The sequence below is a fragment of the Pipistrellus hanaki genome (genome assembly GCF_964339955.1).
Source record: "Pipistrellus hanaki genome assembly, chromosome: 17".
Taxonomy (NCBI): Eukaryota; Metazoa; Chordata; class Mammalia; order Chiroptera; family Vespertilionidae; genus Pipistrellus; species Pipistrellus hanaki.
Window position 1 is genome coordinate 7,353,157 of NC_140519.1, and position 21,324 is coordinate 7,374,480.

Genomic DNA, 21,324 nt, shown 5'->3' on the forward strand with positions numbered 1-21,324 from the left:
CAGCCTAAATCGCGGGCCGAATGGTTTACTGAACAGTCATAAACTGACAATGTCATAAACTGACAGCGGAGTGCAGTGATGACAGCGCGGTGCGGGCCACATTGCAAGGCCTGGCGGGCTGGATTTGGCCCGCGGGCCTTGTGTTTGACACATGTGCCCTAAATGATGGTGACCAAGATGCCAAACCTCCCCTCCCCCCCTTACTCAGAGACTGTTCAGTGTGAGACCATTTTAGTGTCTTATTTAATTTTTGTGGTAAAACAGTAACTTCGTGAAGCCCTATGATAATGCCACCAGTCCACCATCTCAAACCTACAGGCCGGCAGAAAACGTTTTCAATCGACCATGATTCTGCGTACTCTCTGATGGTATTCTTCACAATAAATGAGGTTGAAAAGCGCTTCACCTCTAATTCCCACCTTACCAAAGCCTCAGTGGGAGAGTATATGATTTGGCAAGAAACAGGAAAAATGATAGTTCCATCTTTAATTCATCCCCACCACACCTATGAAAATAATCACAATGAACGTGCATAGAATACCAATTGCGTAAAAGACAGTTTTTTAAAAAATATTTTTTATTGATTTTTTTACCGAGAGGAAGAAAGAGGGAGAGGGGGTTAGAAACATCGATGAGAGAGAAACATCGATCAGCTGCCTCCTGCACACCCCCCACTGGGAATGTGCCCGCAACCAAGGTACATGCCCTTGACCAGAATCGAACCTGGGACCCTTCAGTCCACAAGGCGACGCTCTATCCTCTGAGCCAAACTGTTCAGGGCAGAAGGCAGCTTTTAATACTAAATGGTATTGATTCATTTTATTCTTAAACAAATATTTTGTAAATGCCTATAAATGAAAGCAAGTACAAAACTGGCCATTTGTGGTGCAGAAATATTTATGCTCTTGATATGTTACTCTTTTAAAGTAACAGTTTACATTTATTGAGGGCTTACCGTAGTATGATACCAATAAGCTCCCTAAACATCTGAACTTTTATAAGATATAGCTAGTGCCTTCTTTGCAATACTGGGTTCTTCTCTAACATGGAGTTGATATAGAAAATGTGATTTAGATTTCTCTTCTAGAAGATCACTCCATATCTCCACTGACTTTTATCAGTGGAGAGTCTCAGTAGCTACATATTTATCTATATAAATAAAACCCTAATATGCAAATAGACCGAACGGCGGGACAACTGAACAACCGAACAACCAGTTGCTATGATGTGCACAGACCACCAGGGGGCACATGTGAAAGATGGCGGACATTGGCAAGGGGCGGCAGAGCACAGAACATGGCGGGGAATTGGCCACAGTGGGATGGTGGAGCAAGTGAGCAGGAGAACCAGACCAAGGTGGGCCCAGTCACTGTCATTGGTGAGCCTCTCGTATTACTGAAAACCCTTTGCTCCCACGCACCATGTTCCCACTGGGTGCTCACACCTGCTGTCAGCGCTGGCCCCACTCACCCCTGCTGCCGGCACCGGAGTTGCCGGTGCCTGGCACCAGCCCTGATTGCTCAGCACCATCAGTAGGTTCGAGCAGCAGCTGCCAAGCCCAACTGCCCCTCAGGGCTTCTACACCACCCCCCCCCCCTGCTCCTGAGGGGCAATCAGGGCTGGCAGCCACCACTTGCACCTGCCACTGATGATGGCCCCGCTTTCACCTGCTCCCGGCACCAGAGCTGCCACTCACACCCACAGCTGGCATCAGAGCTGCCACTTGCACCCACTGCCAACATGGAACAATTGGGGTTGGCACTAATGCAAGAGGGACTAGTGTGGTCAGCAGGTGCGAGCAGTAGCTGGTGGCCCCGATTGCCCCTGAGGGCTTCTCCACCTCCCTCTCCTCTTTGAGGGATGATCAGGGGTCACTCTCACCCGCTGATGGTGCTGATCCCACTCACACTCGCTGCTGGCTCCAGCCCAGATCACTCCACACCATCAGCGGTGTGGGAGCAGGTCTGCCAACAGACAGGGGATGGGGGAGGGGGGAGGGGTCCTGCAGCGGGAAGAGCCAGACAGGGGCATGGAAGATGGGCTGAGACCCACCTCTGTGCTCATCACAGCCTCACTGCCCACAGTTCCTTTCAAGTTGCACGAATCCGTGCACTGGGCCCCTAGTTTCTTATAAAGCCATTCTGTGCCGATCATTAGGTAGTTCTGGCAAGTGTGGGTGAGCTGCGATAGGTCAGAATGCCAGCCCATTTCACTTCAGCCCCTACCACAGTGGGAAGCACAGATTACATGGCAGCACTTTCCCTAAAAACAACTCACTTCCCGGAGAGGAGAGATGAACTTGGGTGAACAATGATTTTGTCACAATGAATTTTTAAGGGCAGTGGTGTTTTTTAGAAAATGTGCTAATGCAGCCTTTTCAGAATGAATTCTTCTAAAAATACATCCTTCTCCTGCATACATGCATACCTTATTATTAAAAACCCATAAATATAACGTTACTTTCCTACAATGTTTACATATTACCATACATAGAAAATATTAAAATCCTTAAATCTTTGCAATCTTTAAACATCTGATAGCGTTTAAGTCTGAATTTGGGTTTGGTGAGTCTGACCCATTATTGTTAGTGAACCCATTACCCAACGGGATCAACCACCAATATAGAATCAACATGATACCAGTATCTGCAAATCCTGGCGAGATGACGTCTGTGAGTGGAGAGAGGGTGTTGACATCCTGGTTGCTTCTCTCTACATTCCAATGAGCAGAGGGCCTGAGCGTGAGAGATCATGGAGAGGAGCATAGGAATGGCATGACTGGCCCCCGCGCTGACTCAGTGCGACGCTGAGCAGAAAACACAGAGCAGGTCACGTGGTCGCTACTATTGCAAGGACCAAAACACCAGCACTTCTACCCCCAGGCTCAGAGCCACAGCAGTGCCCTGTTGAAAATGTGGGCTTCTTGTTGCTGATTCGGGCAAAAATCGGAATGCTTATTGGTTTTCTGTCTGCTTTTTAATGAGGGTTTGATGAACCAGCAACACACACAAAAGTAAATAATAGGGAAAATGTTTCTTAATTGGTCCCTCCAGCCCAATCAACCAAAGAAAAACCATACCCGACAATACTGTGTGTCTGAGGTGTGTTTGTGTTCTTGCCGCCTTTTCGCTTTAGGGAGCTTTGCCCTTTTGGCTTGTTAATGTCTGATTCGTGTAAAGCATGATGCAATCCACAGCAAGCTCCCTGATTCTCTTCCGTGGGACAATGCAAATCCAGACAGTCCCCATCGGAGGGCAGTTAAAAGTCTTGCCAATTCTGTTTATACCTCAGATGTTCCAATATTGTGCAATTTACTCTATAAGACACTTCCATCATTGGGCTTTAATTATTTTGTTCCAGTATAAGTTAAAAAGAATGCACTTAAGAGAAAGTAAGGGAGCCAAAACTTGTTTGGCTCAGTGGATAGAGCATCGGCCTGCGGACTGAAGGGTCCCGAGTTCGATTCCGGTCAAAGGCATGTACTTTGGTTGTGGGCACATCCCCGGTGGGGGTGTGTGCAAGAGGCAGCTGATCCATGATTCTCTCTCATCGATGTTTCTAACTCTCTGTCACTCTCTCTTCCTCTCCGTAAAAAATCAATAAAATATTTAAATTAAAAAAAGAGAGAAAGTAAAGGAAATGCAGCAAAATAAAATATTTACCATAATGCAGGTACATATATTTGAACCAAAAAAATAGATCAAATTTAAGGTTAGGCTGGATACACATGACCCATTGCTGGAGCTTAAAAACAAAACAAAACTAACTACAGATGTGTCTAGTTTCCCACGTTGTTTCCAGAAGCCTCTCCTGACATCTGCAATGGCTGTGTAATATTTCTGAAATTATGCAATGGATGATTGAGAAACTTGAAATCTGTCAATTCTTGTGAGTAGTGTATTTTCCCCATGGACTAAAAGTGAAAAAAGTTAGACTATTTCTAACTTATTTATAAAAAGTTTATGATTTTTACTAGAGGCCTTGCAGCCCCGGCTCTTCTGGAAGGATGTCGGGTCTAATTAGCATATTATGCTTTTGTTATTACAGATAGTCACTGTACATAATCTCTGACCCAATAATACCACTCCATACTACTCCAAGAATCCAAGAATTTTTCCATCAGAACTAAAAGCACCAACATATAAAGGCATGTACCCCTATGTCCATTACCATTTGAAATCATAAAACAATTTGGAACTTAGCAAATGCTTATCCATTGTTTTTGGATGAATAAAATTATGGCACACCCATAATACACATTATTAGGCATCTGCTAAGGTAATAGGGTAGTGTTATATATCAGGTTAACATTAATATAATAGAAAGGCGATATGCTGAAAGTGTTTTGTAACTAGAAATTATTATATACAGTATATTTATCATTAAATCTCATTCAGCCTTAAAAAAAAAATGAAATTCTATTACATGCTACAATGTGGATGAACCTTGAGGACATTATGCTAAGTGAAAGAAGTCAGGCATAAAAGGACAAATATTGCATGATTCCACTTATGTGAGGACCCTAGAAAAGGCAAATTCATAGACACAAAAAATAGAATAGAATTTACCGGAAGCTGAGGAGAAGGAAGAATGAGAGGTTATTGTTCATTGGGTACAAAGTGTCTATTTGGGATGATGTGAAAGTTCTGGAAATGGCGAGTGGAGATGGTTACTCAATTTTTTTGAAGTACCAGTGAATCATGGTAGATACTTAAAAATGGTAAAATTTTGTTATTTATACTTTATCACAATAAAAATCTACTATCAAATAAAGTTCAGATGTGCCTCATATTAGGCATATTATGATGAAGTTCCCACAAAATCGCACTCATTTTAGGAACTTCCATGTGCGGTTATTTCATAGTTCGGGGAACGTTAAGAAAGCAGCAGCTTACGTTGTCCTCGAGTTTTCTCTCCCCACTCTCCGTCTTTGCTTTTTCTAGATCAATGTGGTTCTTGTCACACCTCTCTGAGCACCAGCACCAGCAGGAACCAGGCGAGCTAGTACTCCTCAAGGCCATAGGAAGCCCGGAACCTGAACGCATTTTTATGCTGGCAATCGTTTTAGAAACTAGGAGGGCTGGACATACCTTGTCATTCTTTCCTTAACTTGGCAAAAGCAAATCTATCACTGCAGACAGCATTGCCAGAAAGAAACAGGGATTTTGAGGCAGAAACACGTCCACCCTAAGAAACTGAATACATTTTAGAGTAGAACTCACCACTCAACTACTAGGGAAGCTCTTGCGAGTATTTGGAGGTGTGATCCCTCTGCGTCTGGGAACCCTTTCCCTTTGGGGAAAACGGTTTGGGCAGGAACAACCTAAGCCAGTCACGTGGGAAGTGCAACATTCAGGGCTCCTTCTGGGATTCCTTTCTCCTGCCTGGAGGTGCTTTGGCTGCTCTCACAGGCACCTGCCTCTTGGTATGCCAGCGCCTTTGAGCCGGTGCTAGCACAGAGCTCCCTTTGCCCTACGTGTGGAGGGCAAAGAACGAGGAGCAGAAAGGTCTGGGCGAAGGGAGGACATGGGTGTTGTCAAAGGGAGCCCAAAGCGATGTCCTCAAACAATTCTCTAAGGAGGGCTTTCGGGCCTCACACACCCACAATGTATGCAAAATTGTGTTTGATACACCTGCAATGTATGCAGAACTCTGTGTGTGTGTGTGTGTGTGTGTGTTTCAACCACCCACAATGTATGCAGAATTGTGTTTCACACACCCTCAAGGCATGCAGAATTCTGTGTGTGTGTTTCACACACCAGTAAGGTATGTAGAATTCTACGTGTGTGTGTGAAGCATATTACTTAAATGTGCATCCCTAGGTGGCAACAGGAACGGGCAGTTGGGCTGAGCACAGGGCTTTGCAGGGAGCCCCTAGGACAAGGGGTGAGCACCCCCCATGGAGAGGCTAACTTAAGGGAATTAGTGGGAAACTAGATAAAGAAGTATTACAGCCGAAACCGGTTTGGCTCAGTGGATAGAGCGTCGGCCTGCCGACTGAAAGGTCCCGGGCATGTGCCTTGGTTGGGGCACATCCCCAGTGGGGGGTGTGAAAGAGGCAGCTGATTGATGTTTCTCTCTCATCGATGTTTCTACTCTATCCCTCTCCCTTCCTCTCTGTGAAAAATCAATAAAATATATATTTTTTAAAAAGAAGTATTACAGTGTCTGGTAGATATAACTTAGTAATAACTTTTAAATCCAAGTATTTTTAAATAACAAACATATATACACAGTGACCAGGGTGACGTTACAGGAACCTGGCGATCAAGAGGCTGTGAGACCTTCCAAGACAGTGCTTTCCTACCCATTCTCAGGAGGGCCCTGGTTAAACAGGAACGGCCTTTCTTCCTCACACTATTATTCCTACTTTCTTTCCTTCCCATTTCTTAAAATCTCTTAGGCCATTTGACTCTAGCTTCCGGTACTCATGCAGCACCAGACACGTCTTTGTTCTGAGAGGGAACAGGGACTGGGACGTTTGTACTAAATTCCTTACAGCGCCCACTGCCCCAGGCTGAATGCTTGGTAGGAGGTTGGAAAGCGGCAGACTGACTCCAGTTCCGCCCTGACAAACCTACAGAAGCGCCGGGGTCACTCTGCACCCACTAGCGCACATCAGCCTATTTTCATTTCTCCATTGCTGAACACCAGGCAATTAACTTCTCCTTTCCCTCAGAGACGGTGAGAGAAAAGGAAAGAAAGTCCTAAAGCCAGCGTTAGTCAGAAACCATAGGGAGATTTCTCTTTAGGGCTCTGAATCCACACTCTCCTCAGAGAGTGACCCCTTAAGTGTAAGTATCTTTCTCGGTTGTACAGGATTGAAAAAATCACATTTTCTAACTAGTTTTCTTTCTTTCTGAAAGGCTGCTCCAGCCCCTGGCTCAGTGGCTTCTTCTCACGTGTAAGATCACTGGCAGGGATGATCACTTAGGCAGCAACTGTCCACTAATCTTGACCCATGTCTTGCCAAAGATTTTAGTTTCTCCAAAAACCAAACAATAGACATTTTTCCTTTCTATTTCATCAATAGGATGTTCCCATGCACTATTCTTCACCAGAAAGATGCCTCTTAAAATTCCAGAAATTTAGGTTGCACTTAAAATCAGTTGCACTCATCTGTAGCTCACGGGCCTGGGGCTAACTTATTCTAAATGAATTGTTGCATTAATATTTGTGACCACTTAATGTCCAGAATAATTATTTATATAGTTCAATATTTCAAGGTTAGGAGAGGAAGGTGATCAAATAAAAGGTTTTGTTGTTCTTGTTCTTTGTTCCCTCTTCTAGTTGGTGTGCCTGCGTTAAGATTCTAGGCTCTTGAAAATGTTATATTTCAAACGCAGCCCACACTCGACATATATCAGGAACATCCACAACAAGCCCAAAATGAAATGGGCCCTGAGGTGTCCGTGGTCCCAGGGAACAGTTTTGGGGGGGCCACTGGTGTGGGATTTGCCCACCCCCTCCACTCCCTCTGCCTCATGCACTGAAGGTGGAGACAAAGAAACCAACTCAAATCTTTCTAAAGGGTTTTCTTTAAAGAGTATGTGTCCTCAGAAGAGCAACAACGGCATATAATGGAATTAGCATAAACGTTTAGAGCCAGGACATCTCTGTCTAAAAGCAGCATCCAGACATGAAGGTAAGCAGGGGTAAAGGTCTAGCGGCAAACCCTGCCCCTCCTTTTCATTGATCTGTTTTAATTTGCTAAAATGAAATTGCATGGCTGTTGAGTCAGAACGTCTCTCTCATGTCAAATTTAAAGATAACAGATCTCCTTTTTGAATGGAATATTGGCACACAGACTCCCCACAGTCTGGCTCAGTGCAACTGCTCTCTGTCGGTGGAGGGGTACCGGGATCCTGGCAAGGCCATCTCCACCATCTCACAGCATGCTAGTCAAATGTGCGTCCCCAGGGGCAACAGGGGCAGGCACTTGGGCCCAGCGGCGGGGGAACCCCTAGGACAAGAGGTCAGCACCCCTCACGGGGAGACTAACCTGAAGCTCCAATAACCTGAGGCTCAGCCTGGCCAGCTCCACTGGCTTCCTAAGAGAGCCAAGGGGAAGGCTCTCTGGAAACCCCTTTGAGGTTACTGGGGATCCTGAGGACAAGGCACTGCTTGTGGGGGGAGGACTTGCCCAAACCCCACAGCTAGATGGCCCTCAACACCCCACCCCCACCCCTCAACCCCCCCTACTCCCACCCCCCCGACGAAAAAGGCTCTGGGCGTAACAGGCGAGACTGGCAGTCACACCTCTAACCCCCTCCGCCCGGGCACAGGGCCCCTGTGCGGCACGGCCTCCTGGCTCACCCGCAGATTCTGCTCTCCGGGAAACCCTCCTGGCAGGTAGCGCAGGGACCACCGTGGAGGGAGGTGCCGCAAACCACGCCGGTATTTGGGCTAAAAGCAGGATTTCTGATGTCATGTATGTGAGGGAGGGCCCAGGTAGCAAGAGAGCGAATCCCCAGACCTGGGGCGCGCACCGTCCTTCCTGGGACCTTGGCAACGTCAGTCCAGGAATAGAGGCGGTGGGCGGGAGCTGCGAGGGGGGCCTGTGAGTGAGCCCAGCACCCCCCTCCGCCCGCCCTCCCTGCCTCCCTCCCTCCCCAGCCCGTGGAAGGACTGACAGCGAAGGCTGTGCATGAAGGCAGGTGCTGCTGGGCGAAGCTGAACTGCAGAGGAGAGAAGTTTCTCCTCTGATGCGAGACTTCCTCAGGGCGCTGCACGGGCGGGGGCGCCGGGCACTGACACCTGCACAGACCCACCTCCCCGCTGGGAAGGCAGAGGCCAGGGTAGAGAGGGAGGTTTCTGACCTCTTCCCCGAGCCAAGCACCTGCTGCTCCCAAGCCAGAAACAAAACAAAAAAACAAAAAACAAACAAAACAAAAAAAAACAGGCGAAGGCTGCAGGGGCAGAGGCGGAGGTACCACTCCGGTGATGGTGCATCTGGAGCCCCTTCCCGGTGTGCGGAGCCGGGCCCCGACGTGGGCGCCGGTCGCTAGGCACAGGGCGGCCGCGGGCCCCCTTTGTCTGCCCTCCAGCCTCCCCCGATCCCGGGCCCCGGGCTGGTTCCCCCTGCGATCCCAGCGGCGCCCCGGTCCCCGGCAGCATGCCGCAGAGGCAGGCAGGGCAGGCGGTCCCCTCCTCCGGCTCGCGAACCCCACGATCAGCCGCGCGGAATGCACGGCTCTGCGCGGTCCAGGCTCATCGATCACCGCCCGGCGGCTTACCTTCTCGGGGTGCAGTCCGCGCCGGTCCCGGCGCCCGCAGCCCGGCCGCAGAGCCTCCTCGCGGTCCCCGGTCCCTGATCCCCGTCCCCGGTCCCCGATGCCCGGTGCCCGGTGCCCGCGCCCCACCTGCCGCTGCAGCAGCCGCTCCGGCCCGCGCGCATGAAGTCATCCGGCCGGGCGGACCGCCGCACTGCGCGCCCGCCGCGGGGGGAGCGGCCCGCCCCCGGGGCCCCCGCCCCCCGCTCCTCCCCCTCCGGGGGTTCGGGTGGCTCCCCATTCCAATGCTTTTTCGGGGGGCGCGCCGCGGGGTCGTGGCCAGAGAGAGAGGAGCCGGGGCGGCGGTCCCTGCAAAGCGCCCTCCCCCGCGCGCGCCCCCGCCGCCCGGGCTGCATGGACAGCTCCGAGCCGCCGAGTGGGTTTCCCCACCCCGTTCGCGCTCCCGGCACCGGTATTGTTCATTTCGCCGAATTCGAGGTGTACCGGCTTGTCTTTTCAGATAAACATTCAAAGGATCCGGAACGTTTTAAATTGGCCACCCATGTCTGGAAGCCCCCGGAGGGGCGCCCCACCCTCCCTGAACGCACGGCCGGATCGCTGTCCTGGTGGAAGCGGGGACCTCGGCCCCCGCGCCTACGTCACGGGAGGGAAACTCCCGCCGCCGCCGCGGAGGAGCAGAGAGGGGTCACCCCAGGATAGGTGGCTGCTCCGTGGGGCACGCAGTGGACAGATGTTTCCTCTGACACACGCCCTCTCCTCGTCCCCCCCTCCCACCCCGCCCGCTGGCTGCTCGGCTGACAGCTGTGCCATTTGGGGAGGAAGCAGAGCCACAGTCACGGATGGTTTTATTCTTTCCTTCCCCGAGAACTGAACAGACTTGGCCTTAGGAACAAGAAGAGAGTACCAGCATAGAAGCCCCCTGCTTCCCTCACCCGCCCCATCTTTCCCCCACCTCCTTCTCCTCTGCTGACCAATGAGCAGTTGGGGGTTTAAGAGGGGGGTGGAAGGGGAGGGGAGCCAAGGATTGCTGTCTTATAGCCAAGCCTAGGGTTCTTTTATCGAGGCTGAGACACTCCCTCCAGGGCAGGGAGGGTCCTTGTCTCTGGAGTTCGCTCATTGACCTTGCCTTGCTTTTGTTTTTTGGGGTTTTTTAAAAATATATTTTATTAATTTTTTACCGAGAGGAAAGGAGAGGGATAGAGAGTTAGAAACATCAATGAGAGAGAATCATCGATCAGCTGCCTCTTGCACACCTACTGGGGATGTGCCAGAACCCAGGTACATGCCCTTGACCGGAATCGAACCTGGGACCTTTCACTCCGCAGGCTGAAGCTCTATCCACAGAGCCAAACCTGTTTCAGCAACCTTGCCTCGCTTTTGAACCCGTCACCAGGTCCAGGCCAGCCTTCAAATGCGGGTTTGACCAGGGACCTGAACAAGCGCATTGCACACGCAGGAAGCACCTTTGCTCTGTAAAATGTTCCCATCCTCCTTTGCCAGCTCCCAAACTGGGAGGCAGAGTAGCAACAGGGGTTCCAACAAAGCTCGGTGAGAATTCTTGGCCCTAGAATGTGTGTTGTATGAAAGGCAGAGCAAGCTAACCCATGCCTCTGAGCCCCACACTCAGAGCATTAGGCCATTCATGTCAACACAGCTCAAGGGATCCCTAACTTGTATCTAAGGGGTAAGTGAGGTCTGGGTGGCAATAGGACATCTTTCGTTTCATTAACCTCAAACTGAAGTTTGGCGTTTCCTGTAAATACACATGCAGAGAGCAAACCACAGTAATAATAGGAGCACAATGGAAGCCACAGATAATTTTTTATTGCACCTTTTATAGATTACTCTGATGTTCAAATCAAACCATCACTACCTTTTTTGTTATATTTAGTAAACTGTATTTTAGAATGTCATGTGGAAAAATTAAGTAGATAGTCAAGTTCCCATTTCTACTTTCCTCCATCACTAACACCTTGCATTAGTATTGTTCTTTTGTTACAATTCATGAACTAGTATTCATACATTAATGTTAACCAAAGTCAGTGCTTTATTCAGATTTTCTTTGGGTTGACCTGATGTCCTTAATTCTGTTCCAGGCTCCCATCCAGGTCACCCCATCCCATTTAGTCGTTATGACCCTTTAGGCTTCTCCGGGCTGTGGTAATGCCTCAGCCTTTTTTTGTGTTGGATGACCTTAACAGTTTTGAGGAGTGCTGGTCAAGTCTCTTGCAGCATGCCTCATTCCTGTCATCTCTGTCTGATGTTTAACTGGGGTTATGGTTTATTGGGAGAACAATCTCAGAGCTAAAGCACCATTTTCATAACATCCTGTCAAAGGCATATGCTATCGACGTGGTTTATTTATGCCTGTTGTTGACCTTGATCACCTGGCTGAGGCAGGGTCCCGCGTTTCTCCCCCGGGAGGTTACGCCTCTGCCCCCTTGGTATGTCCTTGTCGGAAGGAAGTTACTGTGTGGAGCCCACACCGAAGGGTGAAGAGTTGGATCCACCTCCTTGAGGACAGAGTATGTGCATGAATGAAGTGTTTGGAATTCTTCTGCAGTGACATTTGTCTACCCCCCCCCCCCAAGTTAATTTATTCAATTACTTATGTCAGTATAAACTCATGAATATTTATTTTATAGTTTGGGTTTTAATGCAATGCTGCTTTGTTTTGTTGTTCTAACATTCCAGACTTGGCCATTGCAGCTCTTTTGGCATACTCCCTTGGTGGGGGAAGGGGGTGTTTTGTGTGTGAACACTTTTTTATTTTCTGACACTGCAAAGATGCTCCAAGCTTTTCTTATACTATTTCCTGCCCCAGTCCTAAAATCAGCCATTTCTTCAAGGAGCCCTAATTCCTTTTATTGAATAGAAAACAAGATTTGGGCCCTATGTGTGCTGATTGCTAATGAGGCATCATTTGTTTAGGCTCTCTTAACTGAGAGAGCAAAGAAATATTATGTATAGCCCATGTATGGGCACCTGTCTAAAAGTGTTTTGATATTGATCTAAATGCATGCATACGGATTTCTCCAACTCTAATCCATTAACACATGAATCATTTTAGCTTCTACCCTTTGCTTGTCTGTAAATTCCTTCTCTAATAGTGGGAAATGTTGCTCCCACCACTCATCATCCATTTAGTTAATTGTTCCATTCTAGTCCATGTGTCTAGAGGTAACTCATTCCCCTGGCATCACTATTGTTAAATATAGTAGTTAGTAGAGCTACTGTTACACCTTGTTGTTTAATGAGCTTAAATATTTCATTTATTTCATTGGATACATTTGTATTCACAAATTTGCATTTTAAATTGGTCATTAGCTTCCTTTGAAAGTCTCTTATAGTTTGTGAATTTAAAGTGTTATTTTAGGAAGAGTTTCATAGGGCTATTCCAGATTGTCAAAATGATCCGAGGCAAGTAAAAAGGTTAAGGTCCAACCACTGGGATAGTGAGATGGAGTGAAATTGCTTGGTGCCAGCAATAGGGGGAGCTCACCCTTATAAATGTTATCCTTGCCGATGTAAGCAGGCTTCTATCTCCTTTAGAGTTCTCAGTACCTTGGAAGAGAGAACATGCTAAACCTGGTGGCTAATAATTTATCATTTAGCTGGAGGGTTCATTAGGTATCAGGTGTTGGAGGTAAAAGGTTGTATGAAGTTAAGGGGAGGGAGGACGAGAAGGTGACGGGGATGGGAAGACTGAGATGTCTGAGTTCAGGGCTTTTGTAACCGAACACATCTGGGCTCGGATTCTTCCCTCCCCAGGCTGACTTTGTCTCATTTTTGAAATAAGGACAACAAAGACTATTACAAAGGTTTGTCCTTGAGAGTGATGGTGGAAGTTTAGCTTTTTCTCCCATTGGTATGAGGCAGTGGGGGATTACGTGTGGTGACATGGGAAGGTCCCAGACTTATCTTAGCATCCCTCCCGGTGTGGTTTCCATTCTGGAAAGCCAGACCCCCTGGAGGTAGAGACAGTTTCTCAGGGTAATTGAGGCTCCTTCACCCATCAAACAACTCTTGCCATGGAAGAGACTTCTTGTAGATGGTGCTGAGAAAAAGACAAAAATGAAATATGTTAAATGTCAGGAACTAATTATCTTAGTACCTCTGGGCAGATACAGTGTCACAACTAAAGGCATGAGGGACCTAGGAAGGAAAAGATAGCAAGACGAAAGATGTCTTATATCGCAGGGTTTGAATGTATGTTTTTGGGCCTGAACCTACACCAGTATGCCAGATGATTGACTCAGAAGAGGCCGGCCTGAGGTGAAACAAATCAATGTTTTACTCCATGACTTTTCACTGTATGCTCCTCTATAAAAACAGTCTTTGGACTGTGACTCTGAGGTCTGTCATGCTTCCTTCCTGATTGTCTGGAATTAGGGATCAAATGGCCTAATGAGATCATGTGAAACCCAACCCCGAGGCCTGGGTGGTGTGCCTGGAGCTGCCAGCCAGCAGTAGAATCACTCTTTGAGTTAGGGAGTCCTTCCAGAAGAGGCTCATTTAAATGCAAATGCACTACCGGGAGGGGTAACCTTGTATTGAGTATCTCATTAGAAAGCCATTAACAATCCAGCAGAGATTAGCTTCTCAGATTTATTGTGAGAGGAGCTATCTGGGTGATTTGGCCCAAGCATATGTCCCCAGTGAGTGCCAGGCCTCCTCTTCTCATCATTCTACAGGGGTCTGCCGGAAGCTGGGCGCTTGCTTCACCAGGAAAGAGTTGGGCACTTAGTACACGACAGTCAGTATTGTTTTATATAATTTTGATTTATGAGAAAGGATAGGAGGGGAGTTTCTATAATAATAGTGTGTAGGTGGTGTGTGTGTGTGTGTGTGTGTGTGTGTGTGTGTGGTGGCCAGTTGATTGGGGTTGATTCATTATGCTTTATAGAAATCTTACAATTTTATGACAAATGTCTACTCTTTCACTGAGCTCAGAAGATATATCATGTAAAATACATACAAATGTAATTCAGGGACAGCAAGGCTATGGTAATAGAAATAGAGTTGCATTCAAGAAACTATAGATACACTAAGACTTTTCTGTATTAATATGAAAGCACTGATACAAGAAAATGCACACTCAGATAAAGCTTGGTATTAGGCATTGAATAGTATCAGCAGTTACAACAGAAATCGGACAGTGAAAGAAGGGGAAGTGACAAAAACAGAATAGAAACTTTCTGTGGGCATGGCTGAGAATTCCCCTTGTTTCGTTGGGTAGGGAGTTGACATATGTAGAACAGATATACGTAACAGAGGTAATATTCTGTAATTGGAACTCCATATTTATTGTGAAATGTATATTCACTTAAGTGAAATGTGTGATAAATGGCATATGATACAGTCAGTAGTGTGGTATAGGTGATTCTCAGATAAGCTTTTTAATCCTCATTATGAAGTCATGAGGTCAAATAATCTATTTAGGTGATACTCAATATTTTTTTGACCTCAAGTGTTTTAAGGAATTTGACAAAAACCAATAAATCTTTTCTGCAGAAAAGCACCCTTTAGTGAAAACTTTTCTTTTGAAATGAATAGATTATTAAATAGTATTTATATAGAATTGCGTCTTTAAAATTCTTCATTTTTAATGGGGAAAAAAAGAGTATTCAATTGCCCACATCCAATTTAGGCTAATACAACAAAGGACATTTAAATTTGATTTCAAAATAAGTCTCAATGAGCTGTGTGTGGTTGGTATCATTCATTCAATAGATATCGTCAGAGTATTCTAGGCACTGGAGACGGGAGTGAGCAAAGAAATCTCTTCCTCGTGACTCGCACATTCCCACGGAGGGAGAGGACCAGATGCAGAAACAGGGCGTGGCAGCTAGTGGAGAGGCTATGCAGGAACAGTATCACAGTGCGGGATGGGGGCAATTACATAGGACAGTCAAGGGACATCTGAGCAGCAATGTGAAAGGAGTGTGGGGGCAAACAGCATGAACACATTGAGAAAGGGGCCTGGCATATTCAGGTAGGTGGGCTTATCCTTACGTGTTCCAGAGGCTGGAAGGTATGTCTGTAGTGAAATGACCAAAGGGGGAAAGTGTGACTGAAATATAGTGGCAACCATACTTTGGTAAAAACTGCTGTTTGAATTTTAACCCTTCTAGTTTGGCTCTTGCACCTGATTAAACCTGGGGGGGGGGGGGGGGGGGTGGAAGCTATTTACCTTAGCTTTCAGGTGGAGACCTGGAGGCTAAGGCAATTTTCCCTTGCCTGGGACCAGGACCACAGGAGATTAATTCCCACTAACTCAGTAACCTTCAGAGATAGAAACTGTAGATAACCTCTGAGCTCTCCTTCTGTGTTATCGGCTATCGCAAGATAGGGCCACATTCCAATGTCCAGTAGGATGTGACTAGCAACGATCCTGCAGGCTGATCTCAGTCTTTAGGATTTAGAATTTAGAACAAAGAAAAATTCCTGTGGTTTTCGAACCTTTAAAAGGGACTGCCTACCCCTGAAATGGTGCAGTCCTGTGGAATCCACCTGCGTGTGGTGCTCTCGAGGCTGTCCTGGTCAGATATTTCAATAAATCCTTGCCTGCTTTTTTAATCAATCATCAGCCTCCGGTGGCCTTATTCTGAACCCAGGGTTCGACCCCACAACAGTGACCAGATGAGGTTAGACAGGTAGGTGCACTGGTCAAGAGACAGCTGTAGGCGTTTGCAAGTGGACACGCTAAGCTTGTAATGCTTGTCAGTCTCAGTGGAGATGTGAACAGACAACTGATATACCAATCTGAAATTCGGGGGAGAGAGACGGCATGTCTGTAGATGAAATGTGAATCATCGTGGTATTTATAATCTCTAAGCTAGACCAAGTCACTGTGGAAGTAGGTGGAGGCGGAGAATAGATGGTGTTAGAGCGCTGAGTCATGGGGGACTCTAGTGTCCAGAGGATTTGGCCAAGGTGGGTACGAAGAAGTGAGTGGGGGGATGAGAAGAATTGTGGAAAGGTGTTAGGAGAAAAGGGAGGGAGTGATTATTAGTCCTATGCTTCCAGCAGATAAAAATGAAAACTGGTCGTTTAGTGTAGGATTTGGCACCCTAGAGATAATCCTGAAGAGAGTAGTGAATGTGCAGTGGAGAGGACCAAAATAGGTAAATGAGAGGAAAGGAAGAGAAAACATTAGGCAGAGCTACCCTTTTTTAGTAGTTTTACTCAAGTAAAGAGGAGCAGAGCCATGGGACAGTAATTGGATTGGGAAATGGGAACAAAGGAGCTTTTTCCATTAAAATGGGAGATATGACATCTTTGCATGCTGATGGGAGCATCTAGTAGACAGCAAATCATTGATGGTGCAGGAAGGTGGAGACACGAGAGAAATCCTTGCTTAGCCAACAGGGGAGGTCTCTGTGCACAGTAGAGGGTTTCCCCTTAGGTCAGAGGAGGAGGGAAGGCAGAGCGTACACCCAGGTAGACATGATGTTGGTGCTAATGGAGATTCTATTCTAATCTCCCCTATATTCTCGGTGAAATAAGAGGCAGCTGAGAACTTAGAGGAAGAGGTGTTGGAGATGTAAGAAAGAAGTCATGAAATTGCTGCTTAGGACGGAAAGAATGAAAATTGATTTAGTTACTTTTCTAGTAAGTACTAAGAGTTGACATAAGGTTAATGATTAGAAAGCCAATTAGCAAGGTTGCTCATTCTTCTCAGTTAGGTTTGGCTACTTGGTACAGGTGCTGACTTGGCACGAAGTTCTAGTTCACTAGAGTTGGCATTTCGCACGGCCAATACAACTGAGAGTGAGGCCAAGGGACCTCACAGAATCTATACAAAGAAGTGCTTCTAATAATGGGCCGTGGATTTGAATCAGGGTAGGCAGGGAACTGAGGAGTTAGACCTTGAGCGCTGCATTTGGTTTTAACTGTATGTTGGATCCCACTTATGGGAAAGCCTGACTCACAATTGGTATGTTAGGAGCAAGCACGCTAGAAGCCCCGGAGCTCACTCTGTTACACGGGAATTCCACATTGTCTTTCCCTGAATTCCTGCCTGCAGTTCTTGGCTCTCAAGTCAGTAACATCATCTGAAGTGAGGGGGGAATTTTTGATAGCCTTTCAGAAATGTATTTTATGAAATTCATTTTTAATTTAAAATAATAAGTATAGCAGAGCTTACAGTATGTTTCCTAGCACTTTGTTTATCTCTTAAGAGACATTTGCCTGTTACACCTGCCTGTCTTTCAGGTGTATTTCTTCGGCATTGAAAATAGGAATAAAAAGCCAAGATTAAACATCTTATCTTCAAAGGGCTATGTAACTCAGTTCTGGTTTTCTCTAATATGGGCCAATCGTGCTACTGAGTCCACTTTCATTTTTTCCCCTCCAATGGAACTAGTTTATTAGGTACTTCTAATTTTCCCTTCATTGTGTATGTGAGCCATGGTTGCCCCCTTGTGGATATTTCTGGAACTGTTGTTAGCATGAATTCTTTTTGTTTTAAGTGGGGGGGGGGGGGGGGAAGACTGAAACTTAAGGTATTGTGGCCAATGGGCATTCTTTTTAAAGAAATGTTGAGACTGACTAAAAAAGGTTGAAATTTCCAGACATTTAACACTCTTCTATTAGTTTCAAAACTTGGAATTATGGTAAAGGCCACACTTTAAATCTGAAGGAGATGATAGTCAAAGAAGTAAAAAATTGTTGACATTCTTTTTAAATATGAGGATACAGAGTTATAAAAGAAAGCTGTTCTCACCATTATTTAAATAGTAAAAGCCTTAATGTTTACTGAGAGTGGGGCCAAGGGGCGATAAAGCTTCCCTTAAGTTAGTTTAAGTTAACCTAAATACAAATAAAGGGAAGCCAGCCATTTGATTAATCTTCACTTGCTGCCTATGGAATTACCAGTTCTGAGAAAATCCCATCTGGAGACTGTGCACACACCCATGAGGCTGGCCTTCCCTTAGGGTTTCCTCTAACACACTAGTAAAAATAACTTCAATGTGCTTAGCTCAGCATGTATGACTGGTTCCTAGGGAGCAGAGTATCTTATAACAGTCATTCCTCCGTTTACTTGTGACTTCATTTATTAAACAAAACAACCACCGAGCACTTACTGTGTGTGCGTGGCACGTGTTAGGCTGTGGGAATAAGACCCACCTTCTTTCCTCAGAAGAGTTGCAGTCTGATATAGAGACAAAAATGGCCATAACGCATTATACATTTCACTGCGGAAGTTTGCTCAGGGGCAAATGCAAGCGACATATTTTCAGTTCATTTCAGAGGAGCAGCTCAGAAAAGCTCCATGGAAGAGAGGGCTGAGCTGTCTTGGGAGTCTTTAAACAGAAGGGAAGTGGGGCAGAGCAGTCTGGTCTTAGAAAGCTCATGTGCACAGGCATGGTCTTGTTCATATTCACCCGTTCTTGGAGGCCTCAAGGGACACCAGCTGATCTCCTCCTCCTCCTTCTCCTCCTCATCATCCTCATTCTCATCCTCCTCATCATGTTAACAATTAAAGAACAAATTTTTATTGCCAGGTAGTATAATAAATGTTTTCTTCCATATACCTTAGGAGTTCAATGTTGTCGTTATTCTCATTTTACACATACAAAGGCTCAGCCCTGGCCACTTTTCCTCAGTGGTTAGAGTCTCAGCCCTTCAGTTCCCAGTCAAAGGCACCTACCTGGATGGTAGGTTCACTCCGCTGGTGGGAGGGTGTGCGTGGGAGGCAGCCAGTGGATATGTCCCTGTCACATAGATGTTTCTCTCTCTCCCCATCCCCTCCCTTCCTCCCTCCCACTCTCTCCGAAAGGCAATGGAGAAAATATCCTCAGGTGAGGATAACAAAACAAAAGAAAAGAGATGGCTCAGACAGAGTAAATAACCAGATAAAATCTGGGCTTGTGCACTTTCACCTCCATTCCCTGAACCTCTGCGTTCTACTGGCTGGCACGGTTTGCCCATGCTAAGAGCTCACGTATTGGTTGTTAAGTACAATAACTTCATAAAAGGTAAAGTGAAGTGGTTGACTTTGTTGTTTATGATGCTGTTCGATGAATGCACCTTAAGTGCCCATGGATGAATAATAAAAGTGAGAACTACTCCAGGAGTAGAGACTAAAAATCTGTGTCATGTATGTCTATTGGGAACAAAGAATTCTTTTGAATGTCTGACTTCTGCCCACATAGCGGGAAGTCACACGCATATGTCATTGTTAGGCAGCATCAGGGAAACCCTCCCCACCCCCAGGCAATGCACAGTAGAGAGAAGTACATGCTATGATCGCTCTTTAAGGTTGAAACAGTTGGGTACTTTTATTTTACAAATCAACTGGTGTATGTGAATTATATGAGTCAAATAATGAATTATTGGTTGGTTGAAAATTTTATGTTTGAATTTTTTACAAATAACAGTAAACAGCTCCTTTCAGGTTGTTTGCTGCCTTTCTTTGAACCCTCAGTCTGAAGAAGGCTTTTTGATAGTGAGGGGTCAAAGTTTTATACTGTTTAGGAAGTAAGGCCATAGCTGTTCCATTTTTATACCCAAACATGAACTGTTCCCGTTATCTTCCTAAGGTACCATTTTTGAATGGTCTGGAATCAGACAAATTATCCTCTGGGCTGAAAAGGGCCTCCCTGCTGATGAAGGGAAGAAGACAAAGAAGAGGGAACACTGGGTTAGTTGCTCTTCCAAAAGAGGGGCAAGATACTAGAGCGTTCCGCAGGGAAACTGAAACACACCTTTCTTTCTGAGCTCTGAGAGAAAGAGATGCCCTCCATCTCCATTTCCAGAGTACACCTCCCATTTAAAAGTGACCCCAGCTAATCACAGAAGGAGGAGGAAAAGAGGAAAATAGCTGTGAACAAATCCTTCTTGTGGTGAAACTGATTAAAATGACTGTCACATTCCTGTCTGTGACTTTAAGAATACCCCTTGGAAAAAGTGGTCTGTCTTTTACAAAAAAAGAGTAGAGTCCACATGAGTTATTTTCACAGAGGAGGGCAGCTCTACTAACTGCCTAAATTATACTCATTTAAAGACTCTGATCAAAGCCTGTCATAATTTTTATAATCTATGCAATTATATAAATGTAGTACAAACCCTGTTTCCCTGAAAATAAGACAGTGTCTTATATTAATTTTTCCTTCCAAAGATGCACTAGGTCTTATTTTCAGGGGATGTCTTATTTTTCCATGAAGAAGAATATGGTACACATTTATTGTTAAATGAAAATAAAGGAAATTTATTACCTGTATACGGTACGGTACTATGGTAGTTGTCAACACAAACCAGACAAACTGTGAATCCTACAGTATCAAGAATTTACTCATTTATTCAATGATAATCATGTCATCATCTTCTGGAATATCATCATAACAATCCAATTCCTGAATTTCTTGGTGAATTTCTTGTGACTCCATTTCTTTCAGAATCAGTAGACCAAATCTCTCATGTTTAGCAATAGCACTGTCTTTAAATGAGTACTTCTTGTCAAGGTAGCCTGCTGGCAGTGCATTTGCAATGCAACTGTCAGTGATTTTCTCCCATGAATTCTTCACCCAAGTCACAACTTCTTGCAGTTTAGGTTTCACAAAGTTTCCACGCTGACTTCTCTCCATTCTATTTTCAATGTAGTCATTAATTTCCATGCACAAATTGTCTTTGAATGACTTGTTTATTGCAATATCAAGAGTCTGGAGCTAGGCTGTCATTCCTGTGGGAATCATTATCTGATCTATTTTTCTTTCATGAAGACCTCTTTGGCTCTCTGGCAATGTTTGTTAGTGGCAGCATTAAATCGACCACTTCCTTATAACTGCTTGTGTGGCCCAGGCTTTTTCAGTTTCAAGAATAAAAACGCCCAAAACACGTTCACTCTTTTCCTTCTTGCCCTTAGAAATGATTAAAGGTGGGGTTTTAGTGCCATCCAGACGAATTGCCAAAATACAGGAAATACGTACACTTTTGTAAGCAGTGGAGGGAATGTACACTAAGGAGGCACCCCGCTGTTCAATTGTTGTTTGAGATGATTGGCCCATAAACACTGCAGTTTCATCAATAGCAATCATGTTGGAAAGATTGTATTTAGAGAAGTCAGCATCATCAATAAAGGACTTGAA

The 21,324-nt window shown here is 45.7% G+C and overlaps 1 protein-coding gene across 3 annotated transcripts in view; it reads right to left on the reverse strand.

The window, feature by feature from the left end:
• PKIA (cAMP-dependent protein kinase inhibitor alpha) overlaps nt 1-9,400 on the reverse strand; it is a 75,101-nt gene extending 65,701 nt beyond the window's left edge. For 2 of the 3 annotated variants that reach the window (XM_084864338.1, XM_084864339.1), the window contains exon 1: nt 9,236-9,400. The gene's annotated coding sequence lies outside the window, so the exon portion shown is untranslated. The remainder of the gene's footprint in view (nt 1-9,235) is intronic. The other variant, XM_084864340.1, reaches the window with a different exon arrangement.
• Between the last annotated feature and the right edge of the window lie 11,924 nt (nt 9,401-21,324).